Below are 12,434 nucleotides of genomic sequence, written 5' to 3' on the forward strand. Positions count from 1 at the left end.
GTGCCACGATATAAATGGAACGCTTTTGCGGAGCACGCCTTATATACATACACGCTGGTTAGCTGAAATATTTATTGCTTTTTGAAGCGAGTATCGGTGGCCCGCGGCGCGCTATTGTAGAAAATCGTTCCAGTTGTTCACGGCCATGGTTTCTATTATTTCTTCCTTTCTCTTTTCCCCTTTTCGTTTTGCTTCATCGATATGACGCTCTTCTATCGGCGGTTTCCATCGTTCTCATATTTTTCACAACATACGTTAGATTCTACGAGCTTCGGCTTCTCCCATTTGACGTTCAGGGAACGGAAGGGTTGAAAATGAATGTATTTCGATAGGGGTAGATTGGACACTCGAAGACAGCAATATTTTATTACGATTTTTTTATATTTGCGTACTTTTTCATACTTTTATCGAGGATGACGTTAAACAAAAGTTAGAATATAATTGCAAGCTGGGAGATTTAAGAAAATTCCAAAGTTTTCTCAATTGTTGATGGAAGACCTTATTGCAAAAGATTGCAAAGAAAAATTAGAACGTGATGAGTCTTGTTCTTTTACATCGATCACAGAAGAGATAGTTTTTAGAAAACATTACATTAGATGTTATTGAATTATTTCATTCGCTTCTTGTAAAATTGAATGATCAGAAAAAAAATACGTTTCGACGGAAGTAAATTGCAAGCTTATTTCACATAAATGGAATTTTCTAGAGATATTTGCACGATATTCTCAATCTTGGTTACATAATAAAGACAAAAATCAGAAAGTAATAAATCTCGTCCCGTTACATCGATCATAAAAAGCTGGCCATAAAGGATAGCTGGCTCTATAATTTCAAGGATGAGATCGAAAACCCTCCTGAAACCTGAAGGTACTTCGTAGAAACATCAAACGATGTTAATCCACGTGTGCACATATATTAGAGGAAAGTTGCAGGAGGATTAATTTGCAGGTGGGCGCGTGGGATTATTTTTTAAATTTCGGAAAAAGGAATTCATGGACGTCCTTACACGCTGAGGGCGCTGGAATTAAGGAGCCTCGCCTCAACACGTTGCCAAACCCAGAATTAACGGAAACCTGCCGTAGCCCAGGTTTGGAATTAAATCAAGCAATAGTTCCAAGAAGCATCGCCACGAAATTACGTGTCATTAAAATATGATTGTGCTGATAATAATGCGTTCTGTTCGAAAATCGAGCGTATCTGTTGATGAAGGATCAAAGACACAAAGGAGAGAAAATATTGAGGAAACAAAGAATGAGATCAATTTCAATGTCAACAGGAAGAAGATGAAAGAATGATTTTTAACCTTATATGTTGGAACTGAAAGGACATCGGGGCCTTTCTTTTGGAATGTTTGGGAAGATCCCAAATACTATAGTCCAGACTTCTTACTATAGCCGCACTTAAACAATAAAACTGAGAAATAGCTGTTTATGATTTAATCCAGTTATGTTTGCCCGCGATTTATGACAGTGGGCTTAGCTCGATGTTACGACCGTTCACGGAGTGACGCAGTCGCGAGGAAAACGCGTCAGCGAGGGACGTAAATTCTCGCTACGATTCGGATAATCGACGCCGCGAATTAATCGTTCCACTGTTTCGGTTAAGATAACAGAGGCAATTGAAATGAGTTTAACACTGAATTAACAGGGTTAATATAAACTTGTATATTTAGCAATATTCACTATCATAATGCAGACGTCACTAGTTATTTAACGATGAATACAATTAATGTGTTACAGAAATTCGATCCGACTTTAGGATATCTCTCGATATATTCGTTAGACTAAGCGACTTTAATTTTATTCGTCAGAACCCCTCGATGTATACCGTCTGAATCTTCAAATGAGACTGATTGCTCTTCGATGTTTTCTTTGTCTTCTCCGGGAGACGACCCCCACTACGCTCGGGTCACGCCAGCGTTCGCGCCTATGATCACGTATGCCACCATCTTTGTGTGGATAAAGTAACGGACTGAAATCGACGTTTCTGGAACTCGATGCTTGATGACAAATATGCGCTTGCCGCTATATCGTATACATTTCGCTGGTCGTGTAAGACGATCTGACTGCGACACTGTAGTACTACGAGCGACGGTTAGGAATACGGCCTAATGTAAGCCTCGTGGCGTAACCTCGAAGTGACATAACGGGTCGCTGAACATTGCCACGGTCACGGAAGGGACGTGTACCTAACAGAGGTAAGGAATAATTAAATAGCTTTCCTTAAAAACAAATATTGACCCGAGAGTTACAGAGAGGTACGGAGAGCAGTATATAAGGGCAGTTCCACTTAGACTGAGCTTCGGTATAATAAGTTCGACCAGTACCGTGCACCAGTGCGTTGAGTGACACCAGAATTTTGTATCAAATCGCCTTCGTGATTCTGTGGACCGTGGATTCGTTATCGAAACTAAACTCATTGTCATCGACTTCTCGATTATCCAATCGCCGTCATTACTTGTAATACTCACATTCGTATTAATAAATATCATCGATAGTATACAACAAAGATGGCCAACTCATTACACGACTCGCGTTCCAATGCCAACCCGATATATATATTGCATAGAGGTAAAGACGTGTTTGTAAAAGAAAGACACTGTTCGGATAACCTGATACATTCACATTTACAAGAAGGAAAATTGATCTTCCTGAAATTGATTTATTTTTCAATTTCATGATCATAGAAATTTCTGTTAAGAAATAATTCGATTAATAGGGCAATCAATGTTCTTCTGAAACTTCTTCGAGAACTTGATGAAATATTTCATCAAGTATTTCTAAAGTGGACTATAAACTCTTGTCAACGAGGACGATGGTTATTTTTCAAAGTAACGAGAGCGACACGGTTTTCATAGAATTGCAACAAAAATTTCACCACCTCGGCTCACTCTAAATTTCCTCGAATCCGCGACAGGTCTTGCAGCTAATTATCCTAATTGCAAGGTGGTAGTAGCGGGAAGCGCGGATTTGCGGCGTTTTCTTCTGCAAATCGAAGGGAAACAGGTGCGTGTGACGTTTTTCACGCAACATTTTCTAGGCAGCTCGTCCCGCCGCGCAGTTTCCTTTCTCGGACTATTTTCACCGCACGGATTTCCTTGGAATATTTCGTCCCAACGCGCCGTGGCTGAACAACTTTTTCCAACAGTCGTCATATTATGCGACGTAGGTACACGCAACATAGACAACGATTTCACAAGGGAATCGAAAAGCTATGAGTCGCTAGAATGTGTTTCTGGTACGTTCAGTGTAAAGTGGAGTGGACGTAACGAGTAAGTGTGTTTGTACTTATGGCTGGTAGTGTACATCTATACCTAATAGAGGGAATTAGCTATGTACTATATAAATCAATTTGTAAATTAGGGTCAATTTACATAAAAATGTATATTTTTTGCGTTAATGCAAACTGAGGAGAATAGGAAGATTTGGTGGAAAATGATAGTAAAGAAAAGAAACAAGGAAAAGAAAAATAAGAAAAGTAAGAGTTCCATCTAAGATGAGATTGCTTCTGTTGCTGGACATCTCGCAGGAGTTGTTGTATATAATGTAAAATACCGTATAAAATAAAGATTGGTAGTTTTGCAATAAATGTAACGAGTAAGTGTGTGTACTTATGGTTAGTAGTGTACATCTATACCTAATAAAGGGAATTAGCTATGTACTATATAAATCAATTTGTAAATTAAGGTCAATTTACAAAAAATATATCTATGTGGAGTTAATGCAGACTGAGGAGAATAGGAGGGTTTGGAGGAAAATGATAATAAAGAAAAGAAATAAGAAGAAGAAAAATAAGTTTCATCTAAAATGAGATTGTTTCTGTTGCTGGACAACTCGCAGGGGTTGTTGTATATAATGTAAAATACCGTATAAAATAAAGATTGGTAGTTTTGCAATAAATATAACGAGTAAGTGTGTGTACTTATGGTTAGTAGTACATCTATACCTAATAGAGGGAATTAGCTATGTACTATATAAATCAATTTGTAAATTAGGGTCAATTTACATAAAAATGTATATTTTTTGCGTTAATACAGACTGAGGAGAATAGGAAGGTTTAGAGGAAAATGGTAGTAAAGAAAAGAAACAAGGAGAAGAAAAATAAGAAAAGTAAGAGTTCCATCTGAGATGAGATTGCTTCTGTTGCTGGACATCTTGCAGGGGTTGTTGTATATAATGTAAAATACCGTATGAAAATAATGTATAGTGTAATGTATAAAATAAAGATTGGTAGTTTTGCAATAAATGTAACAAGTAAGTGTGTGTACTTATTGATCCATTTTGTTCTATTAAAATAAAGATCACACACAGTTCCACAGATTGGGTTTCATCTTTATAGAGATAAAGTCGTGTAAAAGAAAGACACCTTTCAGACAACCTAATATTTCTCTTGATATAGGAACTGTTGAATCTTTTTAGAAATTTGTTAGAGAAAAAGACTTGCTTCTTTGATAGCTAGACGATGCAGGAAAATATTAAGCAACGCCTGAACTTGTGTAAACTGAACAAATCAATCGTCAAACAGGAACTAAACGTGTACATACCAGCCAGTATGCGCAAAGTTGTGAATAAAATAAACGAAATAAATTTCTATCTGGATTCCACTGCTCTAAACGTATTTATAAAGCTATGACATTGGACATTAGCATTTGAGTGATCAGCTGACTGATTAACAACAATGATTGACATTTAATGATGCGTGAAATGAGCGTAAGATAGATAAGAACCTGATCGTAGCAAAAGCAAACAAAAGAACACTATTTGCATTTGAATGACATAAACGCGTGAACGATATTAAACACGAAAACATATGAAATCTCTCGTGAAATCTGCCCACTGTAAACGTAAAACTCTCCTTTAATTCTCAGTTATCACACGCAACGCAATTCCTTTTATTCTTAACTACTAAATATCAAAGTGTAATTATTTAACTTACAACAGCAAGAAACAACACGAAGCTGAAGAAAGTAATTGATCGTACTTTTATAAAAGATTGTTTAAACTAGCAAACGTATTTAATAGAAGCTTCCATATCAACAATCTTTTACAATTACAATATTAAATAATACTAACTAAAAAGCTAAATAATATTAACAATTTTAACAATTTATCCGACCATTCAAAGCCCCCGCTTCACGCTCGTTCCTCATCTCACGTTGTAAGCTCCTCTAAGCTAGTAGACACCCCCACCCCAACCCAGTGGCCACGAATCTACTAAATCAGAAGTGCAGCGAAGCGTCTTCACCCTCGGATCACCCTCGGATTCGGGTTTTGCTCAAGTTGCCGACCGAATACAAGGCAAAGTTCAAAGTCTGGTCGACGGTGTCTACAAAGTGGCAACTCGCAAAAGGTCAACGGGTCCTTAGGTCGCGCTGTCGTCGTCTGGCTGCGTCTTACCTCTGCAATTACTTAAATCTCTTTCTGATTTTCTTAAACTGCTGCCAAAACAAAGTTTCCCCGAGGAAAAGAACGAAGGTACGTATTAATTGGAAGAAAAATTGGAATAATCTTTGAATTTACTTTCAGCGTTGGAAACAAGGAAGAAATATAAAATATTGTAACAAATGGATCGTGCGATCCTTAAGTGGAGTATGACGAAAGCCTGTTTGATAATATTTTGTCGTAGAATACACGTATTTGAGAATGTATCGAAATTAGGGGGTTTGAGAGATAAAAGTCGTAGTAAATAACCGATAGACTGCGATAAAATTTATGAAAATTCATATTGTTATGAAGATAATTATTCATATAGCATGCAACTTGGGTAGGAAATTTTGTTGCTTAGTGTAAAAATCGTCGATCTAATTGGGACTCTTTTATGTTCCAATTTCGAAGAAATAAAAGATATAACCCAGCAAACACGAAGATGGCACCCTGGGGGTAACCACCCACATGCTATATTTTTATTTTTATTTTTTTTCCGATAAATAAGATATAATACTTTACCGAATGCCCTTCAGAACAAATTGTAAAAACCAAAATAAACTTAAAAAAAAAAAAGCATCTTCCTGCGTGCATCTTTGCGAATTTCATAGGATCGAAAATTCCGCCGTCTACCGATAAGAAATTCTGTACTTGTGCTTTCCAATTACCGAACATCGTACGATATGTAGCAAGAAAGCTGACAGGCGTGAAGCAACTGTCGCGTGTAATAGATTCAAGAGATGCGATCCGAACGGAATACGTTCGTCACGAAAACACAATGCATATGAAACGTTGGAGGAAGAGGCGCGCGTGCAAAGTGAGGTGGATTATTCGCGGGGACTGTTTGCACGCGGCGCTCGGTGCAATGGAATATTTGCTCGCGGCTCGAAACGTGTTCTTCGTGAGTGACAATGTTGCAGACCCGCATTCTTTCCTTCTGAACGAATCTACAATTAAAAGAAACCGCGTCGAGAAAAGGAATATTCTCCGGGTTTTTTGCCGCTTCATCTACACTTGCGATTTCTCCGCACTTTCGTAACCTGTTGCCGTCTCGTCTACGCTTTTTATCTCGAATTTATCATCAAAGCAAAAACATCTCGCGTGACCACATTTTATCGTTCACCCTTCATGCAACGTTTAACGACCATTTGCGACGTTCTGCTACGAACTTGAAATTTGATATTTCCTCGGAATCGTAGCGATACGCGACACAGTATATAACACGGACAGAAAATCGCGTAGCAGACCCCGTTAATCGCGTTGTAAACTCGTTTCTTAACACGCCGATTATCCTCGAGAGCTTTAATCCCGGTGACCCTCGTCAATCCGAAGGGTTCGAGCTTCATTAAATATTTATAGGGTCGCGATACCATATCAAAACGGTTCCTCCACCCCCCTGTGTTACGATCAAACGAACCATTACGTTGCTTACGATCGTCCTCCACCTTTTCACATTTCTTCCACTTCTCCTGCTGGCAACATTATCTCATAGAAAAAATCTCCTATGCATAATGATCTAATCGAGTACTTATGCAGACAAGATTCGTGTTTTTTTCCACAATTTTCTCGTTCTCTCGCATCCGGTCGCGTGCTGCTCGTCAAGATTAAAAATAGCTCGGTCGGGTCGAAGATTATGCAACACGAGTTCTCTGTGTTATCTTCAGGTAATAAAAGAGTAGTCTCGTCGTGTGTCCTGGCGAGTCGAACGAGTCCTCCGTATGGCCACGTGGCCGCCGAACGCCAGCCAACCGTCTGACCTGCATTTCTGATTTTAATCCGAGATAATGCGGGGGTGTCGCGCGTTCAACGGCACATTTGTCTTCCACCAGGTCCAACGGAGACCAGAAACACTGCTTCTATTTCAGCTGACGAAAGTTCCAGGGATAATAGTTTCTTTTAGACGATAGTAACGGTGAAAGTTGTGCCATGTTTTGTACGTATGTGCGATAGAGTAGAATGTGATAATCCACTTCTGACACTTCGATACGGATCTCTGTATGTGATAGCGAAAGATGTTTTATAGGATCAAGATCACGAGGCAAGTTTCGTATGTAAATTAATTGTGCGTGAGATATTTCAATACTGGAATTACTAGTCTTTAATATATGCCAGAATGTGTCATTTACAAACGAATATATATTAGGTTGTAATATAAATTTTAGGATAATTTCACAACAAATGTATGTTAGCAGCTAATGAGTTAAATAAAAAGAAGCAAATGACGGAAAACTGATACTCTTAGCACGAATATCCTCTTGCCTTCCCTATTTTAAAAAGTACAGATTAAATTAGTAATACTCACAAAGCCTCAACATCTACTGTAAACCGTTTCGATCATAAAAAAGCCAAATCGAACGCGAGACCTTCGTCGATACGGATCGAACAAACAATAATTTTTTTTATCATACTGGCATAATATCATCAAATGCACGTTGCAGTGTGCGTCATGATGCGTCCTTGATGAAACTATTACCATGTATCTGCGACTGTTCGCAGGCAATTGTGCGTGATCAGCGATTTTCTTCGCGGTTACTATCGGTCGATAAACACGAAAATGACGAACCAGGCATCGCTGGAATCGCCATAGAACATAAACATACATGTATATCTAAATAGAGGAGAAAAGAGGGAGAGAAAGAGGGTATGCGGCAATTAAGCGAGCAGGACAGGTCGAGACACGGCGTTATCGCGGTGCGTTGTCAACCGCGAAAACCGACGACGCGCTGTTGCAGCCGCAGACTGTGCAAACACGCCGCCAATTACGTACACACTGCCGTCTATCGATACGCAAAGACGTAACGGAGTCCAGCACGCTTTCTCCAAGCAAAGCGCGTGCCACTATTTCCACGAGAGCGGAACGATTCTAGCGGCATTGCTCGAGAGCACGTCGCGGTACTCGCCTCTTATTGCGATAATTAGCTTAAGAAATTAGTACGTGTAATTAGTCCGAATGCATCTAATGCATAGAGACGTATACCGAGGTAGATCGCTTGCTACCATTCATCGGTAATTGAAAGATTAAAAAGATGGCAAAACGACACTTGTATTCTTACAATATTGTAATACGAATTTGGACAGAAACGAAATTCTTAAGAATTTTCGTAGTCAGTAGGTAGTTAAATTGCCATGGTTCAGTACCTTTTTGCGATACGACGAATTTCGTGTTTCGAAGGTGTCCGATGATTTGTGATCAGCATGGTAGATGAAATATAGGCAAACACTCGGCGCACCAGTCAACGTACGATTCGCTAGTCAAAAGTTGACGATCGACACTCGTTTCTCGCCGCGGTGTTAGAGATATATAACTAAGCAAACTATAATCGTATATGGCCATGTAAACTGACATTCAATCACCTTTGTTTAAGCGTTCGATTTGAAACTTTCGATGCACTGTGAGAATCCTCAAGATCAAAAGACTTTGACGGCAGATCCGAATTACACAAAACACGTTAAAGAAATGAAATAATACTGGAAATCGCCGCAAGAGAACGTCTTGCGCACAGTAAGGAAATTTTTCACGATTTCGCACAGCAACATTCAGCATTCACAGCGAGCAATTTCCACGCGCGTTCAACCGACGTCGGTCGTGCGGCGCGACTCTTCGGCTCACTGACAGACACGTGGGAGCTCGGGAACGTCACGTTCGGGATCACGTGTCCGACGCTCACCGGGGCACGAACGATTCGCGAGTACAACCACGATGACGCTCATGATCACGTCGATCTCCGGCGAACTGTCATCGACACGAGCGCGAGAAGGAACACGAGCGACGCAGCTACCACGACTCCCCGTCCGCGTCAGAGCTTCTGACTCGACAGAAGTACAGACAGAAACGAAACTACACAATGTGACGGCTAACGCACGCACACGAACGACCAACGCGCGGCCAGAGCAACGAAGAAAGACAAACAGAGATGGAAAGAAACGGGACACTGGTGGCAGACGCGGCGACGTTGTGTGAGTGCGTATACGCGCACGTGTGCAGACGAAGACGAGTCGAACGCGAGTCGAAAGAAAAAAAGGGACGCGTTGTTACACATGTAGACGCGTAGACATTTGTGTGTGTCGGTGCACCAGTCGCTCGTACGCGTGTGCGTGAATGGTGAATGTGTGCAGAGAAGCGTATCCTCCTGTCGAGCGTGGAACGGACGAGAGCGTCGAGCTGTCAGCGCACCCCACCCCGAATCCCCCCCCGATACCAACCCCTCCTACCGTGACGGACCCCCACCCTGAATCCCTGCTTCGCTTTCCCCTCGTCCACGCTTCCCTCTCTACCCAGCGCTTCGCTCTCTTTCTCTCGCCCTTTTTCCACGCCGCCCCGTGCAACCCTCCGTGTCACTGCGCGCTAAGCCACGTCGAAGAAAAGCCAATGAAACGGGGGGAAAAACGCGCATCACTCGAGAACCAAGGTTCAATGAATGGTGAAATTTTGCTGGCCTTGAAACCTGAAATCTCCTTACATATTTTATATCATCGTTATAAGCGACATTGGTTTTCAGGATTTCGGAATTTATCGAAGGAAAGAATCTCCGTAGATGGAACGTTCTTTAGAGAGATGCTTCATAGTCGCACGCAGGCAGTTGGAACGAATTTATTGCTTTCCGAGCCACTGGAATTAAGTAGTAAAGCCAAGCTACGTGCGATTTCATTTACGATTGTCAACGGCGATCACACTATCCGGTCAAGTTAATTTCCATACATTTAAACCGCGCCGCCTCTACATCTCTGTATTATTCGTCGGTGGCGCATCAACGCCTCTGGAAATCTTCATAATGCTATACAGTCGGCCGAGGTTTAAATACTATTCACAAAACATCCTACCCTACCTCCTCTTTCTCCCAACAAATTTCAAATGTCACCACCGCTCGTTCCAGCGGGCAACGAGCGACGCGGAACGGCAGACAGGAATGAGAAGAGGAGGAAAAAAAAAAAAGAAAAGAGGGAACGCGGTCACAGAACAGAAGAATATAACGCAGACCGGCGGAAAAGCGCGGTCCCTTCGCGTCCATCGCGACGTAGATGGATCATAATTCTCGCTTATACCTGCGGAACAACTGCGGCGTCTCCGGCGCCCTTTTTGCCTTTCGATTTCAACTTCGTCCGTATACTGCCCCCCTCGTCCACGTCGATGCGTGCCCAGAGACTAGTCCGTAATCATGATAAAATGTCAGCTTGGTGACGAGGAGTCGAGCGAGCTGAGCTCGCGACCAACGCATTCCCGTAATTGTCCGAAAGTTGTAAATCACCGGCGGAAACGGGAAATTTGTGGCGCGCCAAGATTCGCGCGTTTCACTTTTCAGGGGGCGGTAGGCACGAAACGACGAGCAGACGCACTGGATATTTTTGCACAGAAACGTGAAACAAAAAACGCGACGCTGTTGAGATACAAAAATTTGTTGAGTCTCAGCAGCGAATGGTACTCTGAGGTAATTTTGAAGCTTCCACTGTTACAAAATACCAAGTGTACGTGTGCCATTGATAGTAGACGCGTAACGAGGGGGTTGTTGCTTTTTGTTGCTCCCAGAGGGACAAGATCGAGGAATTTCTGAATCATTCAAAAGCTACATTCCATCAATCTCATATTCTCAATTTCTGGATTTTAATAGCACGTTACACCGTTAGGTTACCTTTTTCTTGTCTACCAGTCGCGGGCAAATTCCCATTACGATTAGACGCCACGAACTGATCGGTCCCCTATTTCGAGGCAGCTTAACGAGTAGAATGCTTGATTAACAGTTCAAAGATAGTATACATTTCCAACAACTCTGTAGAGAAGATACGCTGGTGCGGTAATATAAGCGAAGGAGGTGACTGATCTGAGAGTTGACTGTTCTAAAGACAATGGACCAATCTAGAGATGCTGAGTGCCCTAAAGTCGACGTAAAGAGTCACCAAACGGAGCAACCTTCGATGTATTCGATCAATTTGAATTCTGTGGCTCGTTTACCCTCCCTCCTACGTAATACCGTGCGAATTATAGAATGCAGAAAGTTGCAAATAAAATAAATCATTCTCCAACTTCGTCCCTAAACAGTGTGGACACTCTGACACAGAGAATTGGCAAATTGTAAATTCCATCCCTTTGGAAGTTAATAGGAGAAGAAAATGCCATGCTTATCGTTGGACGTGGGCCCATTTCCTGTTCCATTTTCCCCGGCTTCCTGTTCGCCCCACCATCGAACCGTGTCCAAGGCCCACCCCATTGTCACGGGTAGAAAATGTCAGTCGCCACAGTCGAGGGGTTGGATTCGCGAGTCAGCTCGAAGGATAGCCATCGTCTGTGTCTTCGTGTATGTTAGTGTGGATCGAAGGAGCTTGTCTCGAGGGACGATTGAACGGTCCGCCATTGGAGGAACAACCGGAGGCTGACCTTTGGGGAGGCGAGAACCGAAGGGTCCTGATTACCGACGAAACGGATCCCTTTGTCCTTGCGGCCAAAGGGGCCATAGATCGTCTTTGTCGGGAAATTTGCCGCGTGTATGGAATGGATCCTGCAAACATCGTGTGTTTGCGCTCCCGCTGTTCATTTCCTACAGAACATTACTATTGAAAACGAGAAATTGACGAAGAAAACGACACCCACGGTACAGTTTTATTAGTCGCGACGCCATCATTTATCTTGCTCTTATCGCTCATTCCCTCCATTCGCGCACCCAACTCTACTACTTTGTACTAATAAAGACCTAGATGTATTAGATTGCCGGAAAAGCGTCTTTCTTTTACAGACAACGCTGATCTTTATCTTGATAGAGCAAAATGGATCGTAATTCGATAAAATAATACGAAAGGGAAAATATTGTGCAAGTATTTTCTTATAGAAGGAAAAATACCTAATATGCATCGAGGGAGAGTGTTAGAATTTAATCTTAAAGTCGAGATTAATTATCTGTGGAAGACACGATGTTTATGTTAAAATAATATTCAGTGATATTATAATATAATAATATTAATAATATTAATTACACTAATAATAATATTCTTAATAATAATTAAAACTAATAATAACATTCA

The 12,434-nt window shown here is 41.4% G+C and overlaps 1 protein-coding gene across 8 annotated transcripts in view; it reads right to left on the reverse strand.

The window, feature by feature from the left end:
* LOC132915495 (homeotic protein antennapedia-like) overlaps positions 1-12,434 on the reverse strand; it is a 176,298-nt gene that overhangs the window by 39,233 nt on the left and 124,631 nt on the right. The window contains exon 1 of one of the 8 annotated variants that reach the window (XM_060975359.1): positions 8,562-8,814. The exons of the other annotated variants lie outside the window; for them this stretch is intronic. The gene's annotated coding sequence lies outside the window, so the exon portion shown is untranslated. Of the gene's footprint in view, positions 1-8,561; positions 8,815-12,434 lie in introns of those variants that run through there. 8 annotated transcript variants of the gene reach the window in all.

The sequence above is a fragment of the Bombus pascuorum genome, chromosome 17 (assembly GCF_905332965.1).
Source record: "Bombus pascuorum chromosome 17, iyBomPasc1.1, whole genome shotgun sequence".
In the NCBI taxonomy this organism is placed as follows: Eukaryota; Metazoa; Arthropoda; class Insecta; order Hymenoptera; family Apidae; genus Bombus; species Bombus pascuorum.